Genomic DNA, 15,719 nt, shown 5'->3' on the forward strand with positions numbered 1-15,719 from the left:
AAAGCCAAGTGAGTTTGTGTCTGCAAAATGAAGACAGTAGAATTACTGTCAGTCTGCAAAAGATTAATTACGGGAGTGTAGAAAGACTTACACAGAAGCTATCTGGGTTCAGAACCAATAACCTTTTCCAGCTGTCATACAGAAATAAAGGGGAGAGACAGAGATTCTCTGTTTGCTGACGATCTAATTGAGACTGCTGAGTTAGAAACCTAGGTGAGGGAACACATATTAGCGTGAAAAGAGGCTACATTGATGAGGATGTTGTAAGATTAGATTAGAACAATATTGTATTCAATTCCCAGTAACTTGGGAAGATAGGATTGTAATCATAATTCACCTTTCATTTTAGTTTATTATGGTCAAAAACCAGAAAAGGAACAGACACAGATGTTTAACAATTGAAAAGGTTTTATTTCCTCTGACCCAACATACCTAATTTTAGTTGTCTATTATCTCCACTAATATTATATATGTGTAATGGTCTCTTCCTCCTCCCCGTGTGCCCTCACTTCCTATTAATGGAACTAACATTACTTCAGTTCCAAAACTTCGAATCATTTTAGACACCTTTCCCTGTCAGTTGCTTGGTGATTGATTCTACTTCCAAAATTTATCTCTAATTTGTTCCCTTTGTTTTCAATATTGCAATCACAATTCTTTTTTAAAAATCTATTTTTTTAAAAGATTTTATTTATTTGACAGAGAGAGAGACAGCGAGAGCAGGAACACAAGCAGGGGGAGTGGGAGAGGGAGAAGCAGGCTTCCCGCCCAGCCGGGAGCCCAATGCAGGGCTCGATCCCAGAACCCTGGGATCATGACCTGAGCCGAAGGCAGACGCTTAACGACTGAGCCACCCAGGCACCCCACACAATTCCTTTTTTACCATGTGTTTATTCTCTAAGTATTCACTAGCTGCATTCCACATCCCCAATCTTCTCTACCACCTGATTTATGATCCATTTTCCTAGAGAACAACTCTGGTCACATTTCTGTGATGTAAAATCTTTGGTTGGCTCAAAGTATCTATTGAATAAAGCCCAGATACAAGTAGGCAATCATCATGTCCCATCCAATGATTTTGTATTTCCTCTATCCTCCATCATGTTCCCTGCTCTGAGTTTGTCTCTTTGCCTTATTTATGAAGCTTCCTTGGCCTGGAATGTCCACTCACTTTCTGTTTATCCTTTAAGATCTAGATAATAAAATTTCACATTTTATACAACCTTCTTGGGTCACACAGCTATGAACAATTTTTTGTCACATGAATGTTCACAGGATGGGGCTGAAAGGTAACCACCTAAGAATTTTATGAGAACTAGGTGTTGAAATCATAGAACTTTAACCAACATATCTATCTTTGCAGTTTAGATCACCATGTCACAAAAAAATGATAGCTGGCCAGTACAACTCCCTACCCTAAGATACTTTCCAAGGAAGACTCTGGAAAATAAAGATTGGTGAGCTTTCCCCCCACATCTGGAAGTATGAATAAACCCATAATAAAAAGAAGCATTACTGAACACTTAAGCGGTGCGCGCACGCCCCTCCCCCAACACAACATATGGGAAGGTGGACCATGTTTTCAAAGAGAAAAAAAATGCTTGAATAATCCATTAGATTTCTTTGAAAGGACAGATAAGCATGAAAGTGATGTGGGACCAATAGATACTACAGTTAGATTTCCATGGCAAAGAAATGCTTCCTTTTACTCCATCCCCCATATTCTATAACAATCTCACAATGTTCTCTACAGTTCTCTAAATAAGCCATCTTGTTCATATCTCCATGTCTGTTCATCTTCTTTTTGCGTTGGGACTATATTACATGTTATCTCTTTTTAAACCTTCCCCCAAAGCAGAGAAATAAATTCACTTTCATCTTCAATTTCCTGGCATTTTGGTCCTATACCAATTATGATATGCCTCACAATAGTGCCTTAATTACTTTCAACACACCTCTAACTTACAAGTCCCTGGAGTGTACTGAGTGAGTTATTATTCATTCTTTGTATCACTAAAATCTAGTAAAGTGCCTAACACCTAGAAAGTGTCTAATAAATATTGGATAAATGAAAGAAAGAATGAATGAAGGTATGGTAGAGACTACTAACTCCAAGTTTCAAAAGAAAATGAGGCTCAGAATTTAAATTACTTGCTCTAATCAGCCAGCTAATCAGTAGAGCTAACATTCAAACCCAAGGTTTCTTACTCCAAAGCCAATGATTATTTCCCACATAGACTGATTCACTTGAATTTTCCAAACCTTGAATATTCAAACCAGGTGACACTTTTGGAGCTTTAACTGGGCAAGGTTTTTGAAAAACAAGAGACTTGCTTACTTCTTTACACAAAGGCTGAACTGTAATAGGGTTAAATACAAATAGCTACATAAAAACAATTACATTTATGTACCTGACACATTCACAAAAGATTATTAAAATAAAGCAAAATATATGAAAACAATTCTTAACTTTGAGAGAGCCATGCTCTTATTCACAAATCTGCCCTTCATATGACTATAGAGACAGAGAACTGAAATTGAAGAATCTGTGTCTGAGCCAGATTTCAGCGTGATAAAAGAATATGGGGTGCCCCTTGGTGTTTGTGGTATTAAAAGGACATAAACTGATTAATGCAGCCTGCTAACTATACCAATTTATTATTTTAGTCAGGCAAAAGACCTATGTATCTAGGTTTCAAAACAAATCAATTATTTCAGGTTATTTGAGATTGTTTTAAGTGCTTGTAAGCAGGGTAATAGCAGTCAAATCCTATGTCCATATTGTAAACTGATTAGCCATGCATCCCATTTCAAGATTGATTCCAGCTGTGTCTACAGGCTTGGCCACTGAGCAATTCCAAGAAACATTTCCACCTATCAACACTATCCCTCTCAATGGAAGGACTACTGGCAGAGATAAGAATAATTGGTTATTCTGCTGGTACTGGTATTGGGATAAAACACTCAAGTTTGAAAGAGATAAAAGAGAACATTTTTAAAGGAGCCATTCTGCCCCATTTATAAAGATGCGATCTCCTTTGTTACTGGATTTTTTTTTTTCCTACCAAAGCATGATATTGGCTACTTTGAGGATGAACGTTCAGACTATGTGGATCATTGGTATGATGCATTGTAGCCACATTTGCATTCTTACCTTATGCTCTCCCTAAACACTCTTTCTCTGTGTTAATTTTAAAGAAATATTATGCAATTTACTGTCAACTTACGCAGAACTGTGGAAGTATGATGTCATTTTGGCCAAAATTAGATGCCATACATTCAGAAACCCTAACCTGAGATCATTCAATTTTTCAAATTACTAGATTTACATATTAATAACTCCTAGGGTATTTTTCTTTTTTCTTTTTTTTTTTTTTAAAGATTTTATTTATTTAATTGACAGAGAGAGACACAGCGAGAGAGGGAACACAAGCAGGGGGAGTGGGAGAGGGAGAAGCAGGCTTCCTGCTGAGCAGGGAGCCCGATATGGGACTCGATCCCAGGACCCTGGGATCATGACCTGAGCCGAAGGCAGACGCTTAACGACTGAGCCACCCAGGCGCCCCGTATTTTTCTTTTTATAAGCTCTAATTGCAACCAAAATTTATGGCATGGGATCTTTTAAAAATCCAAATGCAATGGCTAAGTTCTTCAAGCCTGAAGCCTTGCCACACTGTTACAGAGACGTTCTGGAGACACAAATCTAAAAAGTTGGGACTTTGCATTTTATCCTGTTTCCCTCACTGGATAGTTCTTCCTACACTGTTTAATACATACACTCCCAGCAAACCCTACTGCCAAATGATGTCAACAAAAGCATTGTTTCAAAATGTGTTCACTTCTCTACCACATTCATCTTTATCACAACATATACATATACATATACATAAAATTCAAGAAATCAGAATTTTTCTCCTTCGATTCATCTTACCAGTTTCCATAGTATCTATGAATTTGAAAAGAAAAAAGAAGTGAAACCTGGTTTGTGTGTGTATGTGTGTTCTGAGCTATGAGTTTTGTGTGTCCTACCTTCTTTGAAGTAACATGATCTCCTTCAGTAGAAGGGTGGGTGAAGGTCTTGATTCTTTCAAAAGATGCTTATCCCCTTGGAGGCTGTGGAAAGCAAGCTTTGTTTGGTGGAATGTCTCTCAATTCACTAAAGAGTTTATATGTGCATGTGCATGCTTAATGGTCAATTAAGGAGCCATTCCAAAGGCTGTAGTAGGTTGGGTCTGGGTTTTTTTTTTTTTTAAGATTTATTTATTTATTTTAGAGAGAGAAAGAAAGCATGAGCAGGAGGGGCAGAGGGAGAGAGAATCTCAAGCAGACTCCACACTGAGCCCAGGCCCTAACACAGGACTTGATCTCAAGACCTGAGCCGAAACCAAGAGTTGGCCGCTTAACTGACTGCACCACCCAGGTGCCCTGTAGTAGGTTGAGTTTAAAGGCAAAACTCTTTTGGCCTTATGTATCAGCAAAATGAATGGCAGAATGTTTCTCATTGAAGATCTCTTTTCAACAAAGGCCTCTTCAATGCAGAGTTTACTTAATAATGGTAAATCTGAAACCAGGGAAGAAAGTCTTCAGTCAGAAACAGCTGAGCAGAGAAGCAGGACCAAGACTGATAACTGAAGTGGAAATTGTATTCCTCAAAATTTTCTCTATATTAAATTTAATTCTACAAATATTTTTTGAAGGACTTTTCTGTGCAAGGCACAATGAATGTTGCAGATATAAAATCAGTTCCTGAGTCTTTATCTTAACAAGAAGGGATAAGGTAAGTTCAGAAATAAAATACAAGGTCTTAAATGATACCTGCATGGGTGAGGAGCAAATGTGTGGAGTTCAGAGATCAAAGAGACATTGCATTTATTTGAGTAGATAAGAAAAGGCTTTGTGGAATACGTTCATGTAAGATGGACCTAAGATAAAGAACTACAGGTAGGTTGAAGGAGGGAGTGATTTCCTAGGTAGAGGGGAAACACCACATGACCAGGAAGACAGAGGAATGGGACAAGCCTAGGGGATATTGCATAGTTTGAATGTTCTAAGAACTTAACTTACAAAGAGGAAGACCAAAGGGAGCTACTATTACAACATATTTTGGGGGTCATATTGGAGACAGTACTGAGAGAGCTCTGTAGAGGCCACTTTTAGGCAAACAGGCTTGAGTGATGGAATGTAGAAAAGGGCCCACAGTGACACCCCTGGGTGAATACAGACCAGCCCATTAGGGGACCCACTTCAAAATGCCCATAGGCCCTACCTAACCAATGGGCTACTTACAACTTGATACAGTTACCAAAAAAGGGAGTATTCCAGCCATTGCCATACCTCCTCACCTTCCCCCTTTTAAAACAGCCCCCACCCACTGCCTCATTACAGACAGCCCCTCCTCTGCTGTCGGTCGCCGCTCCCTTGCAGGTGTGTTCAATAAACTTCTATCACCTTGTTCCGCCTCAGGTGAATTCTTTCACCACCTGTGTCACTGGCTTCCACTCAATCATTGCCCCACATTTGGGGGCCCCCATCTGATTGGACAGACAACCCATTTAGACACCACAAGCTCTAAAGGATTTTTTTATTCGTGTAGGCCTCAAAGAGGTCTTCAGTGGGGAGTTGATTTTGTTTACTTTGCTGTATTTAACAGGGTAGAGAATTTAGAATTAAACCAGAGTTTAAGCTATAGTCTTCAGAAGGGCTTATTAATATTAGTCTCCTATATGGCAAGATAGATTTGGGGGGATGAATCAGTGGTTAACTGGGACTTATTATACTAATATAAGAAGGGGATAATCTGGGCTCCAAATTGATCCCCTCCTTCATTTGATAATAATAACAATAATAGTAGTGATTATAACAACAACTACTCATTGAATATGGTAATAACTATGAGACATATTATTTCATTCGCTTATATTATTTCACTTATATTATTTATGCTTTACTTATATTATTTCATTTCATTCTTACAACTGCCCTATAGGTAAACACTCATTATTATTTCACAAAGTAACTAACACCCCAAATCTATGCAAAATACCTAAGAAGCCAGGTCAAACTGGCTAGACTCTGTGTGCTTGACCACTACTCTCTCATGACTCCCATTTGGACACCAGACAATTTCTTCGCCCACTTGTTGGTGGATGTTCAAGCGCAGTTGTCCAAAGAGAGCCTTAGAACTTCACTAACCCACTTCTTCAGATCAGTACCTCTGCTCTTGATAAAGTCTGTGGGCATGTTACTAGTCCACCAGGTTTCCCTGAGACTACCTGAGAGAGTGGGCTGTATACCATCATGGTTCAGCATGGGCTCTGCGGATGAGCTGCGAAGTTGAAATATGGTCCCTGTCACATACCAGGTAGGTATGTGACTGTGGGTAAATTCCCCTCTACTCCTTGGTTTACTTCACCTACAAAACAGGGTAATAAAGTACCATCCTTGTAGATTTGTTTTGATTATTAAATGAGGTAACACATGTGAACTATTTAGATTTTGTCTGGCAAATAGTGAGAATTCAATAAATGTTAATTATTATTTTTAACCAAATAGACTTAATGCCATGGTGCTACAAAAGGGGAAATGAAACAAATAACACAGAGAACAGTGGTTTCTTGATTTGGGGGCACCATGATGGTCCTATTTGTATCTCCCTTTCTCTGTCTTTGGACTCTTTCTTATTTCTATGTAGGTAAGCACAATCCCATAGAAAGTCAAAGGTAATATTTTAGATGACCATCAAATTCTCTTATTTCAATAGCATTTGTATTTTTTTTATTGCAGTTACAGAGCAGAAAGAAATATTAACATTTTTACTGGTACTTATGTTCCAAAACATAAAACATCGGTTCCAAAATTTCTTAGGAGGCAGCCCTCAATATTTAAAATACTCTGTATGAGGTAAGGCAAGATGGTTGGTTGTGCTTCTTTTTGCTCAGATCTGCTTGAGTCGTGCCCTTCCTGTGCTCTCTGTTACAAGAAGACACATTTCCCAGGCTCCCTTGCCCTCTGGCATATAGGTAGGCTTGGCCAATGGGAGGCAATGATGGAAGTTTGGAGGGCCAGCTAAGGAGTGAGGCCAGAGTACTTCTCCCCTTCTCTCTGCCTCCAAGGATGTTATTAGTCTTCACTGAGTCTCCTCTCTGATTCCATCTCCCAGCAAATAGCTCTTCATTCTGTGGTTTCAGCTTCTATTGCACAGTCCCAGCCTCTGGGCTCCAGTAACACTACCTCCCCTCCGCCCCTCCAGTCCTAGGGGTCTGGAGGTTTCCTGCTGTGGTTAATCTCTGAATTTGCTCACCATCTCCTATGGGGCTCCTTGGCCCTTACATCACCTACGTAAACAGTGTCCAATATTAAATTCCCTGTTTGAAATATTCACATTGGCTTCTTTATTCTCTGACTCACACTATATAATTTTTTTTTTAACACTGTATAACTCTTTAGTCCAAATGCTATTGGTCAGGGTTTCCCTTGCCACAAGTGTGAAGAAAGCATTTTCCTTTCCAGTAGTTCATCTCTCTCATTCTGCATCTACATCCTAACTTCATGTTTCCATTCAGGGACCAAGTGGCTTCAGAGTGTCAGCATGTGATAACTCATCCTCTGTCCTCTCCTAGCCTGTGCCTTCTCAGACTGTCACACTGGCAAGTAATCAGAAAGTTAACTCACTATCGTAACATCTGACATCTTTATGTGGAACCCTTCCCATCGTTATTTGATTAAAATAACGATTTTCCCTGGAAGCCAGAGCCCTTCCAGCATAACTTATATTTTGCAGTGGCATTTTTGCTATTTTAATTCCTCTTGCTTGAAACGTCATGGTAGACTTCAAATTTACCCTCATCATTGTTCTTTTTTTTTTTTAAGATTTTATTTATTTATTTGAGAGAGAGAATGAGATAGAGAGAGCATGAGAGGGGGGAGGGTCAGAGAGAGAGGCAGACTCCGTGATGAGCAGGGAGCCCAACGTGGGACTCGATCCCGGGACTCCAGGATCATGACCTGAGCCGAAGGCAGTCGCTTAACCAACTGAGCCACCCAGGCGCCCCCTCATCATTGTTCTTATAAGCAATTAGTTCCCTTAGGAAAAACCACTCTGGTCTATACAGATCCCATGAACTGCTTCAGAAACAAAAGGGCCTTGGGGATGAAATGAGGTTCATCTGGTGAGTTGGAGTTTTTGTTGGGTTTGCTCAATGTCCTATGGCCAGCCAACTGCTCTGACATTTAGAACCATTAAAATACTGGGCTTTAGTGCTACTGATACATTTAAGAACTTCCTGAAAGACAAGCATGCCAGCTGTGGATATTTATGAGACCTCTACAAAATGATCAAGAAAGAAAATATGTACTTGAACAGTTTAATAGTATAGATATTCTGCCAATTTATCTCAGCTAATGAGAGCTTCCAAAACAGTTCCTAAATCTTTTGCTGAACACCTGTGCTAAATGTGGGTGGTTATGATATACCAAGTAAACTCAGTTTTTGCTAATTTATTGCCATGAGCTAAAACTTATAACATAATTCTTTCATTAAAAATAACTTAAGGTGCTAAAAGCATAGAATATAACTTTATATGAAGAAATCATGTTTTATTTTTTTTGTAAAATTAAATATTCTAAGGATTAGTGTAAAAATATTTTAGATGAAAATAAAATCATAGAAATCTTTATAGATGAGTGAAAACTTACAATCACTTGCCTCCAACTGGTGGCACCTAATGATGGAATGGCTAATCTGGATGCTCTTCAGGTCAAGTTATCCCTTCGCATTCATTATTTTTCCCCCTTCTAGCTTGGCTGGTCTGCTCCTTTATTTCCCAATGCTGAGCCAAGAGAAATGTTTAGAGCATTGAAGGGGTAAAAGTGTCAAGTGGCTAGATCCTTTACTTTGCTTGTGAGCTCTAAGATGAATGATTATAAACTTCTACAATTCTTACAGATGACTTTCCACACATCACCCAAATCATCAGCCCCTCCTTGTCCCTCTCAATTCACTCAAACCTAAGTATTTGGAAGGCACAAAGGATGAGAGTGGCAAAGTAGCCAATGAGTTGACCTTGACTCTTCACAGTGCAGAAGGTCATTACAGGAGACTGTGCAAAATCCAACACCCTAAAGTCCCTCCAATAAACACAATCTTCATTGTCAAGGTACATACCATAGATAGTTATTGAGAGAAAAGATTTAGTTCAAAGGGAATACAACCATCTATCCATCCATACTCACAGGAGAAAATGAGTCTATTGATTAATGTGGGGTTATTTTCATAAATTTAGGCCTGAAAGGATAATATTGACTGAAAGAAAACTATAATTTAGAGGTCACATAAAAAATTTGATATAATTAAAACATAAGAAAAAAGAGGAAAAAGCAAAAGCAAGGGTAAAATTGATAGTCAACCTCTATACCCTATTTGTTCAGTTATTGAAATTGTTAAAACAGATGAAAGTGTAAAGTGTTGGAACTTGATAGGTATAATAACGGAAAACCACTAACACTTTCTGAAATCAGAAGGAAGGGAATCTTGGAATTCATACATGTACATATATAAATTTACATTATTTATCTAGACAATATAAGGCAAAACAATTTTTTGTCCAATTCCCAAATATTTAAGTCATAAATATTTTCTTGGGTTTTGTTGCCTAGATAAACCTTGACACCTTAGTCTACCTGGCAATTTTTAAATTGTACTTTCGATGATGGGAAGGGTAGAGATTCAGGTAATTATTGCCATGCCCTGAATTAATGAGTGTTAACAAGCTCTATCAAAAAAATAGATTTTGTATTTTTTTAAGGTAATTTGATCTTAAAATTTAATGTACTCCAAATAGAATGACAATCAATTTTGGGGTAAAGTAAATATTATTCTAGAAATCTCTTGAATGAAATTCATGAAAAATCCAAGAAAATGCAGAAAAATGAAAACAATGAGGGAAAGAGCGCAAACAAAGATATTCAAATATTGCAAAGCTAGCTTTAAAAATATACTGTTGAAATAGGAAAGGAACACACAGGTATATTAATGGAACAGGGTAGAAACAAAGACAAGCAAATAAGAATTTAGTATACTTCAAACTAGTAAGAAAAAAGGACTGTTCAATAAATATAAAGAGCTGGAGTTGATTATTAAATATATATACATGTGTAGATATGTATATCTACAAATATATGTATTTACATATATGTATTTATAAATAAATATATATATTTAGATTTAGATTGCTATCATGTATATAATATATATGGCTATACTACACTTTATACCAAATGCCTCCAGGTAAAGTAAAAAAAAAAAAATTGAGCCAAAAAATATTTGAAGGAAATAAATGTGAACATAATTTTTCCTTGATGAGGGAAAATGCTTTCTAAGTTTTACAAAATGTAGAAACCATAGAACATGCAATTGGTAGATTGACTGCATGAAACTGTAGAACTTCTCTACTATAAGAAACATAACTTTTTTATGAAAAGGAAAAAATGGGGCATAAACATTTGTAACCTACATGAGAGACCTCAATTCTATCTGATCTGAACATCTGATTCTATATGTACAAATATATTTATAAAATGAATAGTATCTGGGGAATATCAAAATAATGCATTTTGCCCTGTATAGGCTCTGGTTTGTAGTTGCCTCAAGGTTTCCACTTCTAATTGCCAAAACTAGCGGATTCAGCGCAAAGGGCTCCTTCCATGATTAAAACACCTCCAGGAACAGAATATGAGGGGAGTTCCAAAGAAAGTTCCAGCTAGACAGGAAGTGAAAGAAAACCTGCCAATTCTACCCTACCTGAGTGTGGAAAAGAAAAAAGTAGGGGAAGTAAATAATCAGATAAAAGTATCCTAACTCTTCTCTCCTGAACCAAAATCCCAGACAGGAGTGAGGTTTTAGAAAGATAAAGAGAAAAGCCATAAGCAGGAAAGGTTTGTCCCCCACTCCCAACTTGAAAGTCTGAAAAAGACAAAAATGGCCTCCTGAAGTGGTTGGGAAGAAAAAGAGCCTGAGTGTATAGTACCAGGCTTCCTTTGGCTCTTGCTGAAGATAGAAATGTTTCCAAGGCAGAAGAGTGGAGAAATTAAGCCAGAGCTAGATGGAATGTGACAAGGCTCCAGCTGAGGCAGCCAAGGGGGTCACCAGACCCTGACCAAGGCAAGAGACCAGCTTCAGCGTCAACAGAAGATTCCATCAGAGAGTCAAGTAACTAGATAGATAATAAACGTCACAGATGATTACACAAATACCTTTGTACCCTATGGGATCACATAAATACCTATCCCTGCCAATACACAAACATATCAGGTATCGCCTTGGTGAAAGAGCAAGGAGAAGGAAAGTATACCTTAAAGTCTGAGCATGTACTTAAGATTAATCTAAAGAACGAATGTTTAAGTTAGACCTGAGATACATTCGTTGATAAATTTAAGTTCTGCTTCTCCACAACTTTCACCAGTCCACTTCCCCAAGAGTGAGGGCTCATGGGAAACACTGGACTAGTTATAGAAAATTAATAAGCTAAATTTCCTTCTTTCTTGATAGCACTAAGGAAACTTGTGACTCTCCTACATATATATAAAAAGCTCTTTTCAATTAGCAATAATCACGCCTCGGATAAACCTCATTGGCTACGATACTGCCGCTGCGCGAAGCTATATAAAAAGCTCTTTTAAAGCAATGAAAGGAAAGGGCGCCTGGGTGGCTCAGTCGGTTAAGCGTCTGCCTTCGGCTCAGGTCATGATCCCGGAGTCCCGGGATCGAGTCCCGCATCGGGCTCCCTGCTCGGCGAGGAGCCTGCTTCTCCCTCTGACCCTCCCCCCTTCTCGTGCTCTCTCTCTAATGAATAAATTAAAAAATCTTTTTAAAAAAGCAAAAAAAGGAAAAATAGGCTAGGAACATAACTAACTCAAAAAGAATAGATTAAAAACCTACCGTGAGGGGCGCCTGGGTGGCTCAGTTGGTTAAGCGACTGCCTTCGGCTCAGGTCATGATCCTGGAGTCCCGGGATCGAGTCCCGCATCGGGCTCCCTGCTCAGCGGGGAGTCTGCTTCTCCCTCTGACCCTCCCCCCTTCTCGTGCTCTCTCTCTCTAATGAATAAATTAAAAAATCTTTTTAAAAAAGGAAAAATAGGCTAGGAACATAACTAACTCAAAAAGAATAGATTAAAAACCTACCGTGAGGGGCGCCTGGGTGGCTCAGTTGGTTAAGCGACTGCCTTCGGCTCAGGTCATGATCCTGGAGTCCCTGGATCGAGTCCCGCATCGGGCTCCCTGCTCGGCAGGGAGCCTGCTTCTCCCTCTCCCACTCCCCGTTTGTGTTCCCTCTCTCGCTGTGTCTTTCTCTGTCAAATAAATAAATAAAATCTTTAAAAAAGAAAAAAAAAAAACCTACCGTGACACCAACAGTGAACTCTAATATAAACTATGAACTCTGGGTGATAATGATGTGTCAGTGTATGTTCATCATTGGGACAAATGTACCCACTCTAGTGGGGGATGTTGATAGTGACAGACATTATGTATATGTGGGGGCTGGGATATATGGGAAATTTCTTCCTCTCAATTTCACTGTGAACCTAAAACTGCTCTAAAAAATAAAGTCTAGGGGGGCCTGGGTAGCTCAGTTTGTTGGGTGTCTGACTCTTGGTTTCAGCTCAAGTCATGCTTTCAGAGTCATGGGATCAAGCCCCACCTAAGGCTCTGCACTCAGCAGAGACTGCTGGAGAGTCTCTCCCTTTCCGTCTCCTTATCCCCGCCTCCTTGCCCCCCTGCCACGCTCTTCCTCTCTCTCTAAAATAAATCTTTAAAAAAAAGTCTATTACAAAAACCATTCAACCTATTAGTAAAGAAATACACATATGGCAACATGCTTTTTCTATCAAATTATTAAACATTTAGTTTTTAAGTGCTCTCTATTGGTGAAGGGGCAGGGCCACTGACTCTGGTATAAACTAGTAAGTGTCTGGAGGCAATTTAGCAGTATATTTTAAAAGCTTTAAAATTTCTTTTCTGGTATTTGTCTCAAAAAAATAATTAAGAAGCCATGTGACCACCTACTCATGAGACCTTCTTTCATTAACATTTATAACACTGGAAACAAGAAAACAAGAAGTGATTGATAAAATATAGTTCTATAAATAGGATAATAAATTTAAAAATATTATAGAAGTATAGCTTTTGACAAGGAGAAGAGTTTCACAATATATTGTGGGGAGTTATAGAAAAACTACAAAAATGTATGGGCTTAAAAAAACAACATTTAAAATTAAATGGTGCAAAACAGGGCACCAAGGGATTAAGACTTTATTTTTTTATATAATGGAAAAGTGATATTTAAAATTTACTATCAATTTTTTAGCTTCAGTAATGATACTTCTCTTTTGATTGTTCTGGATGGAATAACTTTTGGAAGCCCTTTTAATTATTACAATCACTGAAGCAGTAATGGCTAATGTTAACTGAGCCCTCACTATGAACCAGGAACAATGTTAAACAGTATTCATACATTTAGTCCCCATAACTACATATGAGAAAGGTACAATTGTCATCAGCCCTGTTTTACTGATGGGGACAGCTGTTGGGTAAATTTCACAAGGTCATCAGCCAGCAAATGATAGAGCAGAGCTTTAAATGTGAGCTATCTGGATCCAGTGGTTGTTTATGTAACCATTATGCTACCCATCTTCCCTAGCAGAAACGTTTCTGCAAGACCAGTACCTAGCTAATGTTCAGAGGAAAAAATGATAATTAGGTATATTTGGCAAGGCAAGGCCCATCTCTGAGATGCTCTTGACTGGTGAAGCAGATGAGCCCCTTCCCCCAGGTATTCAATGATATCCACAAATTTACATAGGGTCAAGATAATTTCTAGAAGAAAAAGGATCTATGTTAAAATTCAGTTCATTTTGTGATTCAAATATCTGCTCTTTTGAAGCAGGGGGCGCCCTGGCTGAGACCTGAATGGAAGAAAGAACAACTGGAATCTGGGAAAAAAAAAACCTAGGAAGCTACAGTCTGCAGGTCTGGACTTAGGGTCTTCTCTCAACACTTGACCTATGCCATCAGAAGAGACTTGGTTTTGCCAATAGTGTAAAGCTAACGCCTGATCCAGTCACTTGAGTACCTAGAAGTGTACCTTGAGAAGAAAAAAAAAAAAAATTCTCTGGGGCTTATCAGGTTGGGAGAGGCATGTCCATAACTGAACTTAACACCCAGGGAAGGTGCCTCCTTCTCCTTCAAACCAAGGAAACGTTGTGTGAAGTAGGTACAGGGAGGCAAATGGGGCATTCCAGGGGCTGGCCAGAGTTCTGCATCAAGGTGAGATGCATGAGAGGATTCCTCCAGCTTGAGTCAAAAACATTGGAATTCTTGGCCAATCCCATAAAACATTAAAATGCAAGGAAAGACAAGGGTTCTATAACTATGGTCATGTGGAGGATTGGAAGTTCATAATTTTAATATTAGAGGAGACATGGCCTCAGTTTGATGTCACAGACTAGTCAGTCTTTTTTTTTTTTTTAAGATTTTATTTATTTGACAGAGAGAGATACAGCTTGAGAGGGAACACAAACAGGGGGAGTGGGAGAGGGAGAAGCAGGTTTCCCGCGGAGCAGGGAGTCTGATGCAGGGCTCCATCCCAGGACCCTGGGACTATGATGTGAGCCAAAGGCAGACACTTAATGACTGAGCCACCCAGGCACCTCCAGACTAGTCAGTCTTGAAGACATCTGGTTTATGTGCAGATTTGTGTTTGTGAGTTGGGAAGGGGGGCAGGTGTATATAAAAAACCTTACGAAAAAATAAACACCAATGCATTAAGCATAGCTATTGTTCGGTGGGTGGGATTCTCATTATTTGAAATGTTCTTTTGTCTCTATCTTCCGATATCAAGTATTGAGTTTTCAACAACAAAAAAGCAACTTTATTTTAGGGGGAGAAAAAACCCTGAGATTCCAATTAATGTTGATCTTGCTGATATTTAATTTTTTTACCGTGATTTTTAATAAAAGCAGGCACTTTGTAACTTATGTCTTCTCCAAAATGAACACATTTTCATTTGTCCTTTGACAAGATTCACAATTGCAATGATCTTTTCTTTTTCAGCTCAGATGAATGTCTCCATTCAATGTATATGACAGAAAATTCACAGAATTTTCTATAAAAGAAATATGTTTGGAGATTAAACATAAAGTATTGTTCAGGTCATTAAAATTTTATCGTTTAGAGCTGGTGTTGTACTCTCAAATTGACAACAAAATGAAAAGATTAAATCAGATTTGTTAGACAATACTATTAAATGTGGGTTGCAAAATAACCTATAGCTTTCTCCAGACATTAAGTTGCTGCCAAATAACCAAGTTTCTGGGCAGGCAAGGCAATGAATGTAAATGAGAGAACTTTTATTCATGATACAATTTAGTGATGCGGCCTTCTTTCCTTTACTCTCAAAGAAAAATGTGAGAGGGATTTTAACATTCATCTGTCAATTGTAAATGTAGTAAACTTCTGCTGTCTCCAAGTTTTCTCTGCAGTGCCTACTGGGGAGAGGAAACACTGTAGCGTTCAGTGACAGCACTCTTATTTCTCCCTTAACCATGTAACTCTTAGGACTTGATGTGCCCTACGATATCACTGCATTGGCAGCTGGTTAGTGGAGTCCATGGGATTTAGTGATACACTCAGAATAACCACAGTAGCAGGGTCCATAAGAGGAAAT

At 38.6% G+C, this 15,719-nt stretch overlaps 1 long non-coding RNA gene and 1 pseudogene across 2 annotated transcripts in view; both read right to left on the reverse strand.

Annotated features, from left to right (window-relative positions):
- Window positions 1–15,719, reverse strand: part of LOC118012264 — a 217,446-nt gene that overhangs the window by 131,753 nt on the left and 69,974 nt on the right. The gene's annotated exons all lie outside the window — the stretch shown is intronic.
- On the reverse strand, window positions 11,506–11,657 carry LOC118012810 (annotated as a pseudogene).

This window comes from Mirounga leonina, unplaced genomic scaffold (assembly GCF_011800145.1).
Source record: "Mirounga leonina isolate KUSES-001 unplaced genomic scaffold, KU_Mleo_1.0 Mir_151, whole genome shotgun sequence".
Classification (NCBI taxonomy): Eukaryota; Metazoa; Chordata; class Mammalia; order Carnivora; family Phocidae; genus Mirounga; species Mirounga leonina.